The sequence below is a fragment of the Bos grunniens genome, chromosome 14 (genome assembly GCF_055505025.1).
Source record: "Bos grunniens cultivar Pamir isolate PY7600 chromosome 14, Bosgru_T2T1.0, whole genome shotgun sequence".
NCBI classification, from domain to species: Eukaryota; Metazoa; Chordata; class Mammalia; order Artiodactyla; family Bovidae; genus Bos; species Bos grunniens.
In genome coordinates this window covers 53091-75897 of record NC_141178.1, presented here as the reverse complement: position 1 = coordinate 75897, position 22807 = coordinate 53091, and the positions used below count along the sequence as shown (strand labels likewise).

The 22807-nt window shown below is 44.1% G+C and overlaps 1 non-coding gene across 1 annotated transcript; it reads right to left on the bottom strand.

Annotated features, from left to right (window-relative positions):
* Positions 1-22386: 22386 nt before the first annotated feature.
* Positions 22387-22493, bottom strand: LOC147358921 (U6 spliceosomal RNA). Its single transcript, XR_015141393.1, has one exon. It is a non-coding gene; the product is annotated as a U6 spliceosomal RNA (small nuclear RNA).
* Between the last annotated feature and the right edge of the window lie 314 nt (positions 22494-22807).

The following is a 22807-nucleotide window of genomic DNA, read 5'->3' as shown; positions in this document are numbered from 1 at the left end:
CAAACGTCAGTAATATGAAACCTGACCCAAGAGGTGGGACCAGCAGGCAGAGCTCCCCATAGCAACATACACCCCCAGGGAGAGAGGCCTCTCCTGGTTCACAGAGGTTCTTTCTGCTCCCATGCTGCGTGCTTGCAGACCACAGCAGCTGCAGTGAGCCCGGCTCCTTCTTGGCCTCGTAGGGTTAGTGGCTGGGGCCGTGTGGCAGCACAGTGGGATGCTTCAGTGGTGAATTAGCCAAGGAGGCCAGATGGCTTTACTCTGCAACAGCGGCAGCTGCAGTCGCATTGAAAGCATACAGCCACCTGTGGGACTGAGCGGCTTTTCTCTCTACAAAACCAGGGCTAAATATCTGAACTAGGGCAAACCCTGAGAGGAGTGGTAACCTGAAAGAGATAAAAAGAAACTTCTTAAGGTGATAAGGTGGGCTTCCCTAGTGGCTCAGTGAATTTGCCTGCTAAAGAATTTGCCTGCCAATGCAGGAGACATAGGTTTGATCTCCAGGCCGGGAAGCCCCTGAGCTGTAACTACTGAACCTGTGCCCTGGAGCCCGTGAGCCATGACTACTGAAGCCTGTGAGCCCTAAATAAATAAATAAATCTTAAAAAAATGTTGGTTCAGCATTAAATGAAAAACAATCCTGTGTGAGCCAAATTGTGCAAATCAAACCAAACCTGTCTGTGGCAGGCTCCAGCCTCCTTGTTGCAGGCATGGCCTCACGAAGGGTTCGTGCTGCACCTGCAGTGCCCCGTGCCATCGGGGGCTTCCTGCAGAGGGATGGGCATGGGGCAAGGGAAGTTCTTGTCAGCCTTCCCCCCAGAAGTGACCTGTGGGAAGCCTACCCCTCAATGGGGAAGCCTAATAGTAAAGGCGACTGATCGGCTCAGTCAGATCCTCTCTCTTGTGGAACTGGAGCCTAAGACAGAGCTACATCACAACAACAGAAGAAGCAGCAGAGCCCGAGACTTGCCAAGGAACCTTGATGGCAGAGCATTCAAGCTGGAGGCGTGCTACTGAGAGTCTGACCATGTGATGGAATGACTGGTGCTTTCCCTGTGTTTGGTGGATTGCTAGAGCTAACGAGTGTTTTCTGAATGAACATCAGGTTTTTCTTAATGTCCCATTTTATCTTTACAGTAAAACTGACTGCCCAAGGTAAACCTGGGTATGTCTGGGGATCTTGTAACCAGAGATGCTGGTCAGTGCAGCTTTCTGTGGGCTGTTGCATAGATTTATTTGTATCAGAACACTTATTCCTCCTCACGATGATTGGTTCTGATGACCATGTGGTCTTCACGACCATCCAGTCCTACCAACTGGGTAAGTAGGGACTACTTCAGCCAAGTTGAAACAATCAGACTTTATACCTTGTGAGTTGAAGTCTTGTTAGTTCGCTCATGATTAATGCTTGAGATAATGTAAATGCAGGACTTGAGGTTCTTCTGATGGGATGGCCATTGCTGGTAAAATTTATTCATGCAGGTTAGAAGGCCCAGCAAGCAGTGACTTCTGCTGCCCTTTCTGGTGTTGCTCACCCGTGTCCCTGATACTCTTTCTGCTCCAGGCCTCCTGGCCTTCTTTCAGGTCCGCACAAAGTTGTGATTATACTGCCTCAGGGCCTTTGCACAAGCTAGTCTTTCTTCCTGGTGACTAGTTAGCTCTTATGTAACCTTACAGATCTCAGACAAAAGGAACTTTTCCAGAGATCTATTCTTAAGCTTTGACCACCCCCATTAGATTAGATTATATTACACCTCCCCCCATTCTCTTTTCACCCCTCACAACATGCTTTTGTAGCAGTATACATTTTCTGTTTCTTCATAACAATAGTTTAGTATGGTCTTTCATTATGGTTTTCCTGACTGCATCTTTTGCTTGTCACAAAAGTAGTTAGGAGCATATGTATACTTATAGTTGATTTACCTCGTTCTACAGCAGAAACAACATAATATTGTAAAGCAACTATACCTCAATTAAAAAAAATTAAAATGAATGGGGATGACATATTCCAAACATGAATGGATCAATGATTGAAGACAGGGAAGAAGACCTCAAAAGGGAGTCAGCTCAGCTGACACCTGTGAGGTTAAATAACAACCCAAATAAGATGCCCTCATGCCAATGAGGCAGGAGGAGTAGGGCCTCTCAAATTAGAGGTGGCCCCCTCTGAAGGAGACTCCTCAGTTTCTTAAGATTAAACCTCTAATAATCTGGAGTAAATCTAGTAATTGCAAGTAAGTAAACTTGCAATACAAATAAAGTTCATAAATTAAGACATATTTCTCATACATTTCAGCTTGGAGAATACATTTCTGACATGTTTTCTAAGGAGAGCATATAGTGAGGCTATTCTGGCACCGTTTGATAATAATCTCACCTTTTCCTTTATAGTTCATGATAGTTGCTAAGGGAAGCCAGACCCTGTACAGCCCCTTGATTCAAGCATCCCTCCCTGGACAGTCTTATCAGCAATGGCAAGGGTGACAAGTGACCATATCTTATTAACATTAATGACAACCTTGCAAGGAAGGTTGCTTGGGACCAGTTTGCTGGAAGGGTAACTGGGTTTGTGGCAGACACTTAAGAATTTATGAACTACTTGGAGACAGGGTATCCTTGGGCTATGAGGCTTTGAGGAGACAGATATGACATTTAAGTGGACTAGGAGTCAAGTTGAGAAAGGAATATGTCAAGGCCGTATATTGTCACCCTGCTTATTTAACTTATATGCAGAATACATTACGTGAAATGCTGGACTGGATGAAGCACAAGCTGAAATCAAGATTTCCAGGAGAAATAGCAATAACCTCAGATATGCAGATGACACCACACTTATGGCAGAAAGCAAAGAAGAACTAAAAAATCTCTTGATGAAAGTGAAAGAGGAGAGTGAAAAAGTTGGCTTAAAACTCAACATTCAGAAAACTAAGATCATGGCACCCAATCCCATCGCTTCATGGCAAATAGATGGGAAACAATGGAAACAGTGACAGACTGTATTTCAGACTTTATTTTCTTGGGCTCCAAAATCACTGCAGATGGTGACTGTAGCCATGAAATTAAAAGATGCTTGCTACTTAGAAGAAAAGCTATGACCAACCTAGACAGCATATTAAAAAGCAGAGACATTACTTTGCTGACAAAGGTCCATGTAGCCAAAGCTATGGTTTTTCCAGTAGTCATGTATGGATGTGAGAGTTGGACTATAAAGAAAGCTGAGTGCCAAAGAACTGATACTTTTGAGCTGTGGTGTTGGAAAAGACTCTTGAGAGTCCCTTGGCCTGCAAGGAGATCCAACCAGTCCATCCTAAAGGAAATCAGTCCTGAATATTCATTGGAAGGACTGATGCTGAAGCTCCAATACTTTGGCCACCTGATGGGAAGAACTGACTCATTGGAAAAGACCCTGATGCTGGGCAAGACTGAAGGCAGGAGAAGGGGATGGCAGAGGATGAGATGGTTGGATGGCATCACTGACTCGATGGATATGAGTTTGAGCAAGCTCCGGGAGTTGGTGATGGACAGGGAGGCCTGGCGTGCTGCAGTCCATGGGGTTGCAAAGAGTCGGACGTGACTGAGTGACTGAACTGAACTGAATGGAAGAGTCATAATACAGAGTCCCATTGGGTACTCTGATTAACTTCATATCAGTTTTTCTTTGTATTTTTAGGAGAGCATTCTTAGAGATTTGGCACTCTGTGTGAGGGTTGGGTGACTTTAAGACAAAGATGTGTGCCCATAAAGTGGAGGTTTCAAAACACAGGATTGGTACAGCATGGAGAAATCTTAATTTTATTTTTGCTGCACTAATAAATTGAGGATGGTGAGATTTCTGCTCTTCTTGGTGACAGTTGAAGAGGAACATGTCTAAAATAGAAAGCAATTAAGAGAGTGAACCATGTTATATGAAGGATGGCTGAAGGGTCTGGGAATATTTACCCACAAGAAAGAGAGCTCCAGGTGACACGATCGCCAGCTTCAAATATTCAAAAGCCTGTCACTTGGAAGAGAGATTACACTTATTCTGTATGGCCCCAGGCCACATCTGGGTTCAGTAATTAGGAGTTATAGAAAGGCAACTTTTGACACAGAGCAGGCAACTCAAATAGCGACGTCTGAGGTTTGGATGGACTGAGCTCATGACCAAAAAAGGACGTCGAGCATAGGCTGGCAGCAATATCACAGAGACAAAGCAGTGCAGTGTGCTAGTTGGATCCTAGAGATGGGACTGGGTTCCAGTTTTGGCACTTACCACATATAGGACATATAGCAAGTTACTTCATTTTTCTGCTTCAGTTTCGTAATAATTCAAATGAGAAAAGGCATAATTGTTGGCAAGGCTTTAAATAATTAACTTCTTTGTCTATAAAGGGGATGAGTGTGTGTGAGTGTGTGTGTGTAAGAGAGTGTGTGTGTGTGTGTGTGGCACTTCTGTTTCCTCTTAATCTGAAGTTCTATGATTCCAAAGTCTTTGGTAGAGAAAAGCTGAAAGAATAAGCTATTCTACGCATTCCTCGGGTACTGCTCAGTATTTTGAAATGAGCTTAAAAGCCTTTGGAAGGGCTCCAGTTTCTTATGAAATTGTTTTGATGTGGTTTTTCTCCAATCACAAATTCAGCTTAGAACAGGTGGAAAATATTTAACACTTATTCTAGTGCCACCTAAGGCTGAGAAAGCTCCCTCCCTTTGCCTGTGCAGAATGAGGTATGAGGATATTTACTGAGAGTTGAAAAAGACAGAGAAGGATGAGCAATCACAACTCAGTTCCCTGGTTAATAGTGCAATTTGATTATGTTTACATATCAGACTTGTGTTTGGGGACCTCTGAGCCTCTGTGCACGTTTATCAAATTGCAAACAGCACCACTTAAGCGCAGCTGGTGATAAAGTACTACCACACAGCTGAATAGCTCTCCCGGTAGAAGATGACTATTTCCCAAGATAAAAGCCAGCTACCTGATGCCAAAGCAATTCATCAATTCAATGACACATAAAAACCCAAAAATCAGACAAACCACTCTTGGTGTAGTGTACGATGAACAGTTGGTTGATTGACAGGGTTTTGGCTGCAAATACAGCCAAGCAAACCTAAGGCAGCATTAGGAGTTCATGGGAATTTTCATTATAATGAAATTGTTTGTGCTAAGCCTTCTTTCTGGTTTCCAGTTTGTTCCCAAATTAACTATGAGGGTGGAAGTTAGGGGGCCCTCACCATTAACTCCAGCACTCTTGCCTGGAAAATCCCATGGACGGAGGAGCCTGGTAGGCTGCAATCCGTGGGGTCGATAACAGTTGGACACGACTGAGCGACTTCACTTTCACTTTTCACTTTCCTGCATTGGAGAAGGAAATGGCAACCCACTCCAGTGTTCTTGCCTGGAGAATCCCAGGGATGGAGGAGCCTGGTGGGCTGCAGTCTATGGGGTCGCACAGAGTTGGACACGAGTGAAGCGACTTAGCAGCAGCAGCAGCATAAGTTATTGGGCTTCCCAGGTGACGCTAGTGGTAAAGAACCCACCTCCCAACTGCAGGAGATGTAAGAGATGCAGATTCAATCCCTGGGTTGGGAAGGTCCCTTGGAGGAGGGCACAGCAACCCGCTCCAGTATTCTTGCCTGGAGAATCCCATGGACAGAGGAGCCTGGAGGGCTACAGTCCATGGTGTGTCAACAAGTTGGACATGACCGAAGTGACTCAGCACAGGACAGGGCAAGTTAATAGGGCTTTCCAGGTAGCTCAGTGGTAAAGAATCCACCTGTCAATGCAGGATACATGGGTTCTATCCCTGGGTGGGGAAGATCTCTGGGGAAGGAAATGGCAACTCACACCATTATTTTTGCCTGGAGAATTCCATGGACAGAGGAGCCTGGTGGGCTACAGTCTGTGGGGTTGCAAAGGATTGGACAGGACTTAACAACTAAACAACAACAACAAAGGGTAAGCTATTAACTTATTTAAGAGGCTCGGGGCTTAGCAAGTGATAATATTCTAGCCTTCTCTACTCCCTGCACTGCAGGACCCTAGAAAAAGAACAAATGGTCTACTTCTCAGCTTTGGTAGATGCCTTTCTTGGGGCCAGAAAAATGAAGATCCTTGTCATCCTATGAACTGAGGGTAGATTCAGGATGAATTGGTTTATTGTCCAATGTTCCTGTGAGGGTCTGTCTTTTATGTCCCAGAGCTAATCAACTTTTTTTTTCATTTTGTCTTGCCAAAGAAAATACTTCCAGATGAACTCCTTTCAACCCATTAATGCTATTTAAAAAACAAAACAAGCAATAAACTGCCTACTGCAAAAAGATCATCTTGACTTTATCTTTTCCTGAATTTTCATCAATTGAGGTGACAGGAAAACTGAAAAGTAGTGGATTTTATAACCACTCTCTAGGAGGCTCAGAGGTTGTTTTAGGGGTGCTGTTAGGATGACTATGTGGTTACCTGGTTAGAGATGAGACTTAGACGAACAGATGGTAACTGACTGATAGGGAAATAAATATCATTATCAAAAAATAAATATCATTAAAATTTTAAGTGGAAACACAACTGATGATGGATAAAAAAATGTAGTCAGAGTGCTGTTTCTCAAATAAAATATGTTTTGAGTTTCATACAATTGAATTGAGACAAATATCTGGACTTTGTGCATCCCACTGGGAAGTTGAGGGGATGAATAAGATGTGAATTAAATATTCCCTTTACGCTCTCTCATTTCTCTTGCTCCAGGTACTTATAGTTTATACTTCATCCTTAGTGTAGATTTTATATGTGATACCAAAATCCTTTTGCCTTGTAAACTGAGTAAATCTATAATTTGTAGAGAAAGAATTATTATTGTAGAGAAAACAAAATATTATTGAAATATTTACATAACTCTCCCTCTCCCCAGAAGATGCTTGTACTGTTCTGGTAAATCAATCTAGCCCTTTAGTTGTGTTAACTGGACAAGCAGCCAAAGGGAAATCTGGAAAAGCCTGGAAGAGACAAGAGGGATTTTTATTGGAAAAGGCAGAGCTATTGGCAGAAAGGGGAAAATACAGAAAGGATAAAAGAATACAGACAGGATGGAGGCAGAGAGCCTGTTGGGAGAGATCTTGGGGGCTTGGGGGTGGGTTGGAAAAAGATTTTGTGAGTAGCTGTATCTGAAATACATGGAATAATGCAGGAAAGAGGCCTTTAAGAAGTTTGACTCTATATTGTAAATGTAATTTACTCCTGGCCTTCTTTTAGGATAATACAGTAAAATGTAAATTACATTCCAATTATTATGACTGCTAAGTAGGTTTTTTTTTTCTTCTTTATACAATACTAAAAAGAAATGGGGCCTCAGAATGACTTTATAGAGTTTAATTTTGAATGAAGCACTGAAGCCATTCTGGCATTTTTGTGCCTTAAAACTCCTTGTTTCTCCAGGCACCCTTTTAAGACATTTCTTCCAGCTATAAAATAAATAAGTCATGGGATGTATTGTACAGTATAGAGAATACACTCAATAGTATTCTCATAACCCTGTATGGTGACAGATGGCAACTAGAGTTACCATGATGATCATTTTGTAATGTGTAGAAATATCAAATCAGTACGTTGTACACCTGAAACTAATATAATATCATGTATCAATTATAATTCAATAATAAAAAGGACATTTCTTCAGTGTTGAGGAGAAATAGCTAAAAATCCATGGGCTTTGCAGTTAGACACATCTGGGTTTGAATCCTTACTTGTTAGCTTGTCTCCAAGGACAAGTTATGTTGTCTCAACAAGCTTCAGTTTCCTCATCAATAACATGGGATTAAGAGTACCTACCCCGTAGGACTGTTGTAATCACTGAAATATAGGGATGTTTAGAAGAAAACCTTGAAAGGGTTGGGTTTCCTCAGCCTGAGTTCCTGTAGGAAACAGATGGCCCATTCAAAGTAGGAAAATTTGAGGAAAGTGCAGCAGCAGGACTGTTGTAAAAATGTATAGGCAAGGTGTAGGAAAATCACAAGGGATGGTGCAATACTCTGTTTACAATAGCCAAGACCCGAAAGCAGACTAGACGTCCATTAGCCGATGAATGGATAAGGAAGACGTGGTGTGTGTATGTGTGTGTGTGTGTGTGTGTGTGTATACACACACAAAGGACTATTACTCAGCTTTAAAAAGAGTATAATAATGCCATTTGCAGCAACATGGATGAACCTAGAGATTATCATACTAAGAAAAACAAATATCATATGATATTATTCTTATGTGGAATCTAAAAAATGATACAAACCAACGTATTTACAAAACAGAAAAAGACACACATTTAGAAAACAAACTACAAACTTTTGGTTGTCGAAGGGGAAAAGGTGGGATATAAATTCGGAGTTTGGCATTACAAAACAGATAAACAGCATGGACTACTATATAGCATGGGGGACTATATTCAATATCTCATAGTAATCTATAATGGGAAAGAATCTGAAAAACAAATATATATGTATATTCAGTTTTATACATGTGTATACAATTGAATCACATAGCTGCACACCTGAAACTAATACAACATCATAAATCAATTAAGCTTCAAAAACAGAGCGCAATACTCTGGGGACACCAGCTTCAGGGCTGAAGGTTTGGGTAAAAGCAAGTTTCCTGGGGCCTGGAGGCAGAATGTTGTGTCAAGGGAGCTACCGGAGGGGTGCCAAGAACTTCACAGAGATGGGCCAGTTCTTGGCGACCGCTGGGTGACTGGGCAATGACGCCACTGCTAAGAGAGTCCATTAAGGTCACAGGACGTGATCCTGGGAACAGGGTGAGAAGGATGGAGCGAGGATCTGGGGGTGAACTGAACATACCCACCAGGCTCCGTAGGTGTTGTTTCACTTTTTTCCCTCTTTCTGAGAGTGCAGACAAGAAGGAATCTTTCCCATGGAAGAATAAGGACACAGAGCTATTACTAGTCTCTGAAAGACTGTGACTTATATGTGAGTTCTGTAGTTTATGACACTTCACAGATACAGCTCTGCAGTTGGAAACAAACATGTCAGTCTTTACTAAAGGGCGATGGGAGGGGCACAGACGGCTAGCGGCTGATTCTCCAAGAGAGTGAATGATACAGAGAGCTTGTTATCCTGGTCAGATATAAACAGGAGCTCTTGTTTCAACAGTGGCTTTTCAAGTTTGCCTCTTGGCATGAAGCTAACTCTGGCAGACAGTATCACATAAACAGGCCACATGCTCAAGCATGTAGGCCAGTCACTACTTGTTGGACACAGCTTTACCCTCTAGCCCATGGCCCACAGTGAGCCGACAAAGCTGTTGGCAGAGCATCATTTCAGAGACTGTGTTATGGGCTACTTGGATCTACTTCAAAATGAGTTGAAGGCCACTTTAGAAAAGAGTGTTTTGTCATCACTGGTGGTACAAGCAAATATTTGATTCGTTCCACTTGTAAAGTGTCTGGCCTTTGGATAAATAACTCTTCTCCTAAAATAAATAAATAAAAATCCTTTTCCTTTGCCTACCATAGTGGGCTGAATAGTAGCCCCCCCGACCCCCAAATACATCCATGTCTTAATCCTCAGAACCTGGGCATGTTACCTTATTTGGAAAAAGGGTCTTTGTAGATGTAATTAAGGTAAAAGATACTGAGATGAGAAGATCATTCCGGATTGTCTGAGTGGACCCTAAATCCAATGCCAAGAATCCTTATAAGAGACATACAGAGGAGAGACACAATGAAGAGAAGTCTGTATGAAGATGGGGGGAGAGACTGGTGCGGTGTGGCCATAGCCAAGAATGCCAGCAGTCACTGGAGCTGGAAGAGGCACGGACTGGACTCTCCCCTGGTGTCCTCGTAGGGAGTACGATCCTAACTGTGGACTCATTGTGACAGAATGAATTTCCATTTCTGCAAGCCAAGTTTGCTTATTTGTTGCATATTTGTTAAGTAATATTTGTTACAGTGGCCCTGGAAACGGATGCATTTCCTTTGTAACCATCTGTGCTGATGCCTTGATCACTGAGCAGACTGAGTCCTAGAAGCCTGGAGAATTATAGAGTTAGTGCGGGATGAACATTGCAAATGTATTTTTATGAAGATTATGAGAAGCCATCCCAAATCCAAGGAAGCTGTGTTATCTAATTTATACCTTAACCAGTTGCAATGGAATGTCCTTAAGTTGAATGAGAGGCACATGGAAGTGCATTGGAGGAAGGAATCAAGTGTCCTGGATTCTATTACTATCACTGGCTTTAGTATTCACTGGCTATTTGACCTTGGAAAAGTCATTCCAGTAGTCCAGGCTGAGATTTTCTTATCTTTAAAATAATTGTCCTACCTACTTTACAGTGTTGGCAAGAAGGTTAGATTATTTCAGTGCTTTGAAATAGTAAAGTGCTATCCATTAAAATGAAAAGTGGTATATGACGCATTTCATGATTCATAATATAAACACAACATATACTTGCTGAACTAAGTCAGATCTTACTAATTCAGAATTTGCCAGATTTGTAAAAGGGCTACATCTGAGATAGGAAATCAGATTTTAGCCTTGGCTCTAAAGACTAAAGAGCCAAGTAACCATGGACAAAGTATTGAACATTTTACGGACACAGTTTTTGTAGTTGTTAAGTGAAGGAGTTTGACTGGATAATCTCTGAAGTCACTCCCATATCTCTTATTCTATAGAATTTGAAGAAAATTATGATTACCTAGATGGTTCTTGCCCTTGGTAAATTTGTTCCTTCTCATGGATTAAACTCACTAAATTCTGTTGATCCTGAGCTTGTCTACTGAGATTCAGATTTGTATAACCAAAGGTCTGGATGTCAACAGTACGTCAGCTGAGAAACTCTGAATGTAAAGGAAAGGCAGAACAAAACTTGCTTATAGAAGAAAAAAAGAAAGAAAAGAAAAGAAAATAGAATTTCTTGGCTCACTTACTTGGAAAGTCTATGAATAGAATTAGTTTTAGCTATAGCTGGATTCATGACTTGAATAATGTCATCTGGATTTACTTTCTTTCCATCCCTAGCTCTGTTTTGCACAGAGTTGGCTCCATTCTGCAGCTTTGCATGGTGCAGTAGTGCAGTTGCATTATCTCTTAGTTACAGGTATCGGGGGAAATAGAAGTGTTTTCTCAGGATGCATAGCAAAAATCTCATTGCATCTCATTGACTCCAATTGGCTGCAGTGTCCAGTTCTGAACTAATCACCTGATGAGAAGGCATTCAGTGTGATAACTGGCTTAGATCTGGGTCACGTGATTCATTGCTAAGCCAGAAACATAGTCCCAGTACGCTACAGCCAGTTGACTATAACAATCTAGTAGTTTTCTGAGTTGGTTGTTAAACTGTTGTGACCATAAAATTGGAAAAGATGGGAGTAGTCACAGCACAGATTAGGGCTGTGTTTGTTTATTTTGGAGAGCTCGTTTACCAGCATCGCTAGGGATAGCTCAGTCCAAGCAGAGGAGGTAAGGGTATGATCACCTTGCCAAAAGGAGGCTGTTATCAAAATAAGGCACAAATAAATACTGCAGGGGCAAAGAAAAAAAATACAACTCTTCATTCACTAAAACTGGAAGCTTAAACTCGAAATATAGTGTTGAATTGACTCTTGTTCCTCAATATGCTTTGTCTCGTGGATTTTCCATCTTGACTGGTAACCATCATTCCAATCGGACACTCATATTAACTAATTAAAATATGACATTTAGTTTTTGAATGCTTTTATTTCTCACTTAACAGAATTTTGCTTCCTTAGTCTTTTAAAAACCCATCTCCTCCTCAATTGCTTCTGCCAATTACTCTCACCTAGAGTTGTTTTTAATCTCTCTGGGCTATTTCAGGGTTCTTCTCATCTGCCTGCCTTCAGTCTTACCTTTCTCAATCTGTCCAGTATGTCACCAGCAGACTGATCAATCTAAATAAGTCTGACCCAGTCATCACTTCTTCCTAAATTTCTTTCCATTCTATGATAGATAAGGTCTGTGATGGTGTGAAACATGTTCACAAATTCTTCCTCCCTGAAGAGGTGGAGCTTAATTCTCTAGCCTTGAGTATGGGCTCAAAGAAGAGAATGTAATAGAAGTGATGGTGTGAGGCCTCTAGGTCATAGAAGGAGTTGTGGTTTCCTCCTTGCCCTCTGTCTTGGCTGCCCCACTCTAGGAGAAGCCAGCTCTCATCTTGTGAGACCACTCATGCAGCACTAAGGTGGGGCCCACGCAGCAAAAAGCTGAGGCCTCCTGCCAGCAACAGTCTTGGAAGCAGATTCTCCAGCTTCAGTGGAGAGTTTCAGTGACTAGAGCCCAGGCTGATGTCGTGACTGAAACCTCAAGTGAGATTCTGAACCAGAACCACCCGAGTCACTCCTGAGTTCCTAACCTGTTGAAACTCTGAGAAAGCAAATGATTATCATTTTAATTTGTTAAATTCTTTTTTTGTTGTTGTTGTTTAAATTGGAGGATATTGCTTGGCAGTGCTGTGTTGGTCTCTGCCAAGAATAACACAGACCAGCCCTGAGTGTGCATGCATCTCTTCCTCTTGTCCCTCCCCCTCCACACCCTCTAACCCTTCTGGGCCATCACAGAACCATGGATGCGCTGGATTCCCGGTGTTTCATAGCAGCTTCCCAATAGCTATTTATTTTACACTTGGCAGGGTATACATGGGCTTCTCAGGTGGCACTAGTGGTAAAGAACCCTCTTGCCAATGCAGGAGACGTAAGACACGTGGGTTCGACCCCTGGGTTGGGAAGAGCCCCTGGAGGAGGGCATAGCAACCCACTCCAGTATTCTCTCCTGGAAACCCCCATGGACAGAGGAGCCTGGCAGGCTACCGTCCATGGGGTCACAAAGAGTGGGCCGTGACTGAAGTGACTTAGTGCACACATGCACACACACACACACACACAGCGCGCACATGTCAACACTACTCTCTCAGTTCATCCCACCCTCTCCTTCCCGAAGTGTTAAATTCTGAGTGCAGCAACAGATCATTTGTTCTCAGCCTAACACTTTGGTTTTTCTCCACCACTGAAGTTACACATCACAACACCACATGGGTTTGTCTTCCTCATTATAATTTGAGCTTCCTGAGAGCAGGCTTTGTAACTCCAAGCACGCTGCTGTATCCCTGAGCAGTAGATTGTGTTTCACAAAGATGGCTGCAATGACAGCTCCTGTTTCAAGCACTCTTCCAGAACCTTACCCCTTCCAGAGCTGGATTCCCTGTCTCGTCCCTTTGGGCCTGGATGGAACTTCGTGACTCTCTTGAACAATAGAGCTGAAAGGATGCCCTGTTACTTCTAAAGGTAGGTCATCAAAATACCATGCACGTTTGCTTCTTTCCTTCAGACACTTGTTCTTGGAATCCAGTCACTGTGCTGTGGGGAAACTCAAGCTATCTGTAGAAATGGCTCAGGGAGAGGAAGCGAGGGCCCCAGCCCACAGCTGGAGCTGAGCACCCAGACGACAGCCAGTGCTCACTAGCCATGTGAGTGGACCGTCCTGGAAATCGATCTCCCAGCCCCTAGTTGAGTTTCCCAAGCCAGCGTCCCCTGGATCAGAGACAAGCCACCCCTGCTGAGCTTGGCTCAAATTGCAGTTCTATGAAGAAGACAAATGATTGTGATTGCTTAAGCCACTAGGTTTTAGGATAATCTGCTATGCAGCAGTATGTAATGGGAACATCCAGCACAGGCTATCCGTGATATCACAGGCATTTGACAAGTATTTGTAAACTGGCCGATGATTCTAGTTTCCTTATACAGCTGCTTTCTGGGCACATTAATACACTTGTTCTTCTTTAAACAGATCTTGAACTCATCTGACTTGAGATTTGTGTTCAAGCTATTCCTTCTGCTGTGAATTGCCTCCCTACTTTCCTTCTACATTTACCTGCTCAAGTATTACACTTCTGAAAAAAATTCAGTTGGATATTCCTTCCTTTATTCCCTCCCCTCCATCCTTTTAATAAATATATCATGGATGTCTTCTCGAAACCCAGGATATGGAGCAATATGGACCAAATCCCCATCCCCTTGGAGCTTTACATTTCAATGCGGGATCCAGTCAATAAATAAATATGCAATCAAAAAGTATAGCATGGAATTCATGTCTTAAAGGAGTTAGATAGTGTGCAGTAACAGAAAATGATGGTGGGGGTGGGAGGGGCAGAAATGAGGTCTTATTTTAGATGGAAGGTTTAGGGAAGATCTCTCTAAGGAGATGATATTTGAGATCAGAACAATAAGAGGAAAGAAGTACGAAGAAAAGACCATGGCAGCCTGGGCAGAGAAAACAGTAAGTGCAAAGCCATGAGACAGGATAAAGAATGTTTCCTGTTGGATAAAATAAAGGTGGTATTTACGGCTTCTGCCTAATGACTGCAGAGAAGACACTGACTAGAAGAGGTGGGAAAGCTAAGCAGGCACCAGATATTTATGCTTAGCATCAGGGAAAGGAATTTAGATTTAATTCTAAATACATATGCTAAGTCAATTCAGTCATATCCAATTCTTTGCAATCCTGTGGACTGTAGTCTACCAGCTCCTCCGTCCATGGGATTCTCCAGGCACAAACACTGGAGTAGGTTGCCATTTTCTCCTCCAGTGGATCTTCCCAACCCAGGGAGCAAACCCATGTCTCATGTCTCCTGCATTGGCAGGTGGGTTCTTTACCTCTAGCTCCACCTGGGAAGCCCAATTCTAAATACAAATGATAATTATTAAAAGACTGTAAAGTGGGAGAGTGCCAGCATCTGCTTTGGATTTTAAGCTTACTCTTGCTGCTATGCAGAGAATGGGTTTTAGGTTGTCTAGAAGGGGTGCAGGGGTCAGTAGGGAACCCTAAACAGATGTGAGATGGTGGTACCTTGGGTTAGGGTAGTAGCAGTAGACAGACAGAGAAAAAGGACGTTTTGGCATAAAGTTTGTGACTGTAACATACAGGACTTGTTGGTGACTTAGATATGGGATCTGAAGGGGAAAGAGGATTTCTGGCTTTGGTAAGAGGTTTGAACAAGGCAGTGGGAGCCGTGGGAGGGTCAGCAAGGCAGGGCGCGCTCTGTTTTCCTTCTCAAGTTTCTCCAGATGCCTCCTCATGGGTTAGTCTCTCTCCCCTCTGTGTATTCCATCCTGGTTTTGGCTCTTATAGGGGAGGCAGCACCATGTATGGGTTAAAACATAAGGAATTTTGAGGGCTGAACTGATGTGGGTTAGTTTGGGTTCCACCTCTGCTCATGTGAGGCATAAGAGTTGGAGAAGCCCTTTTGTCTCTGTGGCCTCAGCTTCTCCAAAGGCAGGTAGCATCTATGTTACAGGCTTGTTGGGTTCATTAAATGAAACCCTGGAAGAGAAAGATATACATTAGGAAGTTTAGGGAGAAGACCGAGCGAAAGCTTTAATTTTAAATTCTCGTAATAATTAATTCTAACATATATGGAGCACCACCATGTGCCTGACACTGGGTGCTTTACTCTTCATAACAATGTGTGATGTAGCTATTTGTATCATCCTCCTTTACAAGTAAATACACACAGGCAAGGGCTTCCCAGGTGGTTCAGTGGTAAAGAATCCACCTGCAAATTCAGGAGACTCAGGAGACACGAGTTCAATCCTGGGTCAGGAAGATCCCCTGGAGGAGGGCATGGCAACCCACTCTAGTATTCTTGCCTGGAGAATCCCATGGACAGAGGAGCCTGGCAGGCTTCAGTCCACAGTGGCCTCAAAGAGTCGGACGTGACTAGCAACTGACACACTAGGCCTGCACACACACACGGGCACAAAGAGCTTGAAAACATACTCAAGGCCACACTGTAACACTAGCATAGATTTGTGCTCCTGTATCCCTATTTCTCCCCGTTTTTCTCAGACAGCAGGGAGTGTGTGTGTCTTGCTCACAACTCTCTTCTCTGTCCCTGGCACACTGCAGGAAGTAATTTCACGTACACTGCGTGGGTGAACTTTCAGGCATTGAGTCATGTCTCAAAGTCTGGGTCTTGACAAGACAGAAGTCAGAGTTCTGGGGCACTGTTTTTACTTGAGTAGGCCCACCCAGTTGAGCTGGGAGAGTCCTGAGCTAGACTAGCTCGGAAGGCTGGTGAGACCCAGGGGGAGATCAGATCCGCACGGTCAGCCCTGGCTGCCGAGTCACTGCCTGGCAGTGGTGAGGCTCGTCCAGTGCCTTTGGTTTCAGAAGTGCAGCAGTGGCACAGTGCAGCCTTTGTCAACAAGACGACGTGGGGACGGCGTGTTCTGACCACCCAGGAGAACTAACAGCGCCTTTGTTTAACCCCTTTTAAAAGCTCTGTAAAATGCAGTGGTTGTTGCGCCCTGGTCAGGACTGTGCGGTGAACACGATTTGTGTCTTGAAGCTGAAAAGCTGCTAGGCCTCCAATCTTACAGTGGGGTCCATACTTTATGCTAAACATGGTTACTTTGGAGGGGAGCGTGTGGATGAGATTGGGCTAAACATACTCTGAGATGAGGTGCTTCCTTGAGATGCTCATTTTAAAATCACACAGTGATAGGGACTCATGTTACTTTAGAACTGACACCACCCCTAAAAAAAAGAGTGGTGGAAAAAGGGAAAATTAGTGAAGGATTCTGGTCAAAGTCTGAAGGCTTCATGTAAATATCAGCTTAATCTCTCCCATAAGAAGACTGGAAAATGATGTTTACTTATCAGAGCTGTGCTTGCTCTGTGTGGTTTAGAACATGGAGCTTCCCCCCTCGCCTCCCCCGGCGCTGGTCCGCAGAGTAAGAAAGAAGACAAAGGCAGGGAGCAGTCCTGGGTGAGGGAAGAGTTGAGAAGGGATTGTTTTATATCCTTTAAAGGGCGTCTTGAGTGGATTTACCCGGAGAGCAAAGTGCACTGTGATAGAAGGGGACATGATGTGATTCCAGCAGGCACACTGAGAAGGTCCTTCTGCCAAAAATAGACCCACCTGCTTGTGAATGTCTGGCATTCCTTTGACTGGGGACAATGCCAGAAAGGCCAGCTGTTAGCTTAGATACTCCTCCCACGGGCTGGCTGAGACCTGACATTCCAGCCTTGAACTTAAGGCTAAATTTTCCTCCACAATCTACCGCAAAGCACGTGTTTTCTCCTCTCCACCCTCCTCAACTCTAAAATAAAGGTGTTAATAGCTATTTACACCACAGTTTGAATTATATATATTTGAGCAAAGAGCAGAAATTATGAAGCAGGAGAATCCTTGGTCTGCTCTTCCGCACTTAACTCTTGTGACTTTGGTCAAATGCTTAACTGCTTAAGCAATCGTTTGCTCTTCTATAAAATAAGACTAAGCCAAAGCACGGGGCTTCTCAGGTGGCACAGTGGTAAAGAATCCACCTGCCAGTGCAGGAGACACCAGAGACACAGATTTGATCCCTGGGTTGGGAAGATCCCCTGGAGGAGGATTCTTGCCTAGGAAATCCCATGGACAGAGGAACCTGGTGGGATTTAGTTCATGGGGTCGCAAAGAGTTGGACACAAACTGACAGATTGAGCACACTCACAGAAGGCAAAGCAACTGGATTCTTGGAAGGGCAAAATAAGATAAATGGAGAGAACTAACTAGCAAAAGGCTAGACATGACCTGGATGTCTATCAAAGGGAGGCAAATGAAGCTTGGAGTAGCCATGCAATGCCATATTTTGCATCTGTGAAAGGGAACCAGGAAGCCTTCTACACCCCAGTGTATAGTGGGCTGGGGCATATTTTGAAGTAACAAAAACAAAATGCATCATGGAATTTGCACAATGTTGTAGTTTAGATAAGAAAGGAGAAGACATAGTAAATACACACTTATGTATAATTTCTGTAGCTGGATAAACCAAAAATTAATTTAAAAGTGGGATGGAGGGAACAAGGAAGTAGAGGATATGAAAGGGATATAGATTTCTTTATGAAACAATTTGTTCTTTGACTTTGGAATCATGTAAATATTTCACCTAAGTAAAGGCAAAGAGAAAAGCACACCAAAACACAAGTCGGAAAACTTTAAAATAAACTGAAAAAAATGAACCTAACTTTATATCAATTCTCTGGCATATAAATCTCAAGAACTATAGCAAAGGACTTTGAAACACATGTTTAGACTGTACATCCCCAGGGAGATATATTCTAAGGACAGAAAGAAGTATAAGATCTCTTACACAAATAGACGTTTTTACAAAACATACAGACTCACAGACACAGAGAACAGGCTTGTGGTTGCCAAGGGGGTGGGGGTTCATACAAATGTGTTAAGTCAACAGGCATGCACCTTAAATTTACACAACGTTATATGTCAATGAAATCTCAACAAAGCTGGATAAAAAAAATTCTCTCCGTTCTGGTGACTCCATTCCAGTCAATATTTGACAAAACCATTAATTGAATACCTTTGAGGAATTTTACGATGGAAGTAGGCATGTGATGGAGAAGGCAATGGCACCCCACTCCAGTACTTTTGCCTAGAAAATCCCATGGACGGAGGACCCTGGTAGGCTGCAGAGCATGGGGTCGCTAGAGTCGGACACGACTGAGCGACTTCACTTTCACTTTTCACTTTCATGCATTGGAGAAGGACATGGCAACCCACTCCAGTGTTCTTACCTGGAGATTCCCAGGGACGGGGGAGCCTGGTGGGCTGCCGTCTATGGGGTCGCACAGAGTCGGACACGACTGAAGCGACGCAGCAGCAGCAGGCATGTGATGCTCAAAACAAAACAAATAGCAGATTCCACATATATGCGTTAATATATGATATTTTTCTTCTGATTCAGCTTGGTGCTCCGTGGTGACTTAGATGGGTGAGATGCGGAGTGGGTGAGAGGGAGGGCCGAAAGAGGCTATGTGTACCTACAGCTGACTCACGTTGCTGTACGGCAGAAACTAACACAACATTGTCAAACAACTACGCACCCCCCAAACAAACAGCAGGCAGTTTTTTGCAAGTGACAAGGCTGTAGCACAGAAAAGGCTGCCTCCCTGGTAAACGCATATGTAAGCTGCTCACGACCGCGGATGGAGGCAGAGTGCAGCGGCGGACTTGGGGGTTTGGCGGAGGGTAGGATCCAAGTCTTCTCAGCTCCCACTCTTTTGATTCTCCCTGCCACTGAACTGCACGGGCCTGCACTGGCGGAGAGGGACAGGTGCCTGGGCTGAGCGCAGAGCCCTCAGCAGGTGGCGCTGTCTCTCCTGCTCGGCCACACCCTGCTCTGGTGGGGGAGAGAGTCTTGGTCTCGGACCTGGCATTTCTCCACCTCCCCCCTTAGTAGCTGTGGGGCCCTGGGTCTGTGAGCCTTGGTTTCCTCTACTGTGGAAGGAGGGTGATAAGATGGTGTCCTTGGCAGAATCAGGTGAGGTGATAATTCAAGCACCCAGCACAGCCAATGCCCGGAGAGCTCAACCCAAGGCCACAGACACCGTGGGTCTCTGCAGCCAGGGATGTGTCCTTGCTTCTGCAGAGGCTCAGTCTGCATGCTCCTTTCTCCCTCAGGATTGTGATTAGAGCTGAACGCTAAGACTCGGCTCAGTGAAGTCGCAGTTACCAATTTTGCTCTTTTAGATAAATCAGTTTTTCTTTTCTTACACTGGCTGTTTTAGTTCTTTAAAGGGGCCTGAGTTTTATTAGTTTCAGTGTTATACTTTTGAAAATGTCTCTCTTCTCTTGGCCATAGCCCTTGGTGCCACACAAAGGGAGCGCATGTAAGTCCTGCTCAGTGTCGCTCAGGTGAAACTTTGTACCCTTGACTTGCCTAAAATACTTGCCTCATCTTAAATCAGAGGCATGATGACCTGCAAGACCATAGTTGCTGCAATATGTTTTTATACCTCTGATATCACTTAAATTATGGGCTTCCCAGGGGGTGCAGTGGTAAAGAATCTGCTGCCGATACAGGAGAGACAGGAGACGTGGGTTCCATCCCTGGGTGGAGAAGATCCCTTGGAGGAGGTAATGGCAACCCACTCCAGTACTCTTGCCTGGAGAATCCCATGCACTAAAGAGCTGGGCAGGCTACAGTCCAGGGGTTCGAAAAGAGCTGGACACGACTGAGTGACTGAGTAAACTCAGAACATCACTTTAATAGGTTTGCGATACAGCAAGGAGGAGCACAGACAGTGTCCTGTTCTTCAGGGGATATTGTTCTATTGTTCTTCATTCCCACTTGCTGAACACCCAGAGGCAGTTTCTCCAAGTGGCCATCAGATAGGGAACCATTGAGGGAAATGAACCTTTAAGCTATTGAAACGCTCTTTCACAGTACTTACTCATCTTCCACTGTGTAAACCGCCTTCCTTTCCCAAGGGCAGCCCTGCTGCTGCTGCTGCTGCTGCTAAGTCGCTTCGGTCGTGTCCGATTCTGTGCGACCCCATAGACGGCAGCCCACCAGGCTCCCCCCGTCCCTGGGATTCTCCAGGCAAGAACACTGGAGTGGGTTGCCATGTCCTTCTCCAATGCAGGAAAGTGAAGTCTCTTAGTCGTGTCCAACTCTTAGCGACCCCATGGACTACAGCCTACCAGGCTCCTCCGCCCATGGGATTTTCCAGGCAAGAGTACTGGAGTGGGGTGCCATTGCCTTCTCAACTTGCTGCTGCTGCTGCTGCTAAGTCACTTCAGTCGTGTCCGACTCTGTGCGACCCCATAGACGGCAGTCCACCAGGTTCCCCTGTCCCTGGGATTCTCCAGGCAAGAACACTGGAGTAGGTTGCCATTTCCTTCTCCAATGCATGAAAGTGAAAAAATAAAGTGAAGTCGCTCAGTCGTGTCCGACTCCTAGCGACCCCATGGACTGCAGCCCTCCAGGCCCCTCCGTCCATGGGATTTTGCAGCCCTGCTCTGCCTTAAAAACAAACAAAACGCAGCCTGGATTACACGGTTGTTTTTACACTGCTGCCATCTAATGGCGATATGTGGTAATGCATGATGAAATGAGGATCTGGGTTTTGTTTTGTTCTGTTTCTGTTCCCTGGAATACAGGTAGACCTAAACTTAGGTCTGGGAGCCAGCTCTTGTAGGGGTCGGTAGCCTAGTTGGAATTATTTAATGTTTTTTTTCACCGTATCGGAGAATCGGTTCGTCTTGTATGCATCGATGCTGGAATCTGTTTGTGCTGTTTCTGTTAGAATTTGTCTGCGTATTTTGTGTTTTGTTGTTATAAAACTTACAGAAATAGGAAATATTTCCTCTATCCTGAAAGAAGGATCTATTGGGGTGCACATTAGATAAGGTAAGATCAGAAGAGCAATGGCACCTGAACGGCTCACAAACAATCTGGCCATCAGAAGTGCTTTACAAAGGAGAGGAACACTCTGATAATGAACATCCCAGGGCGGGGGAGGAGGGGCTCACTTAGACTGGAGGTGTCTGATTCTGATTTCTCCTACTGGAGCACTGAAGAAGGATGGCAACTCACTCCAATATTCTTGTCTGGAGAATTTCATGGACAGAGGAGCCTGGCAGGCTACGGTCCATGAGGTCGCAGGGTCAAACAGAACTAAACGACTAACACTTCATATATATATGTGTGCATGTGTGTGCGTGTGTGTGTGCGCACGCGTGTGTGTGTGTGTGTGCTTCAGTGCTTAGTGGCTCAGTTGTGACCGACTCTTTGTAACCCCATGGACTGTAACCTGCTAGGCACCTCTGTCCATGGGGATTCTCCAGGCAAGAATACTGGAGTGGATTTGACATGCCCTCCTCCAGGGGAATCTTCCCAACCCAGGGATCAAACCCAGGTCTCCTGCACTGCAGGCGGATTCTTTACCAGCTGAGCCACACAGTGACAGACTTTATTTTCTTGGGCTCCAGAATCACTGCAGATGGTGACTGCAGCCATTAAATTAAAAGACGCTTGCTCCTTGGAAGAAAAGCTATGACCAACCTAGACAGCATATTAAAAAGCAGAGACATTACTTTGCCAACAAAGGTCCTTCTAGTCAAAGCTATGGTTTTCTGTAGTAGTCATGTATGGATGTGAGAGTTGGACTATAAAGAAAGCTGAGCATTGAAGAATTGATGTTTTTGAAGTGTGGTGTTGGAGAAGACTCTTGAGAATCCCTAGGACTGCAAAGAGTTCAAACCAGCCAACCCTGAAGGAAATTAGTCCTGAATATTCATTGGAAGGACTGATACTGAAGCTGAAATTCCAATACTTTGGCTACCTGTTGCCAAGAACTGACTCATTGGAAAAGACCCTGATGCTGGGAAAGGATTGAAGGTGGGAAGAGAAGGGGACGACAGGAGAAGAGATGGTTGGATGGCATCCCCGACTCAATGGACATGAGTTTGAGTAAGTTCCAGAAGTTGGTGATGGACAGGGAAGCCTGGCGTGCTGCAGTCCATGGGGTTGCAGAGAGTCAGATACAACTGAGCAACTGAAGTGGACTGAGCCGCCAAATATATATATATGTTCTTTTGCAGATTGTACAAATGTGGAACATCTCACATATGTGCCTGTCATCCTTGCTCAGAGGCTTTGCTAATCTTCTGTATATTGTTCCAGTTTTAGTATACATGCTCCTGACTCCAGCTTCCAACATATACTCTTTAAAGTAAACCTATCCCTTCTAAAGGAAACTCAAGTAATGTTTTCTGTGCATGTAATGTTGATGTTGGGCTAGAGCAGATCTTTTTTTCAGTTGATATTCTATATTCATTGTGGGGATTTTGCCCACTTTCTTTTTATTTTTTAAAATATTTATTTTTATTTATTTGACTATACCAGATCTTAGCTGCTACATGCAAACTCTAGGCCTGGCATGTGGGCTCTAATTCCCTGGCCAGGGATAAAACTTGGGCCCCCTGCACTGAGAGCTTGGAGTCTTAACTACTGAACCACCAGGGAAA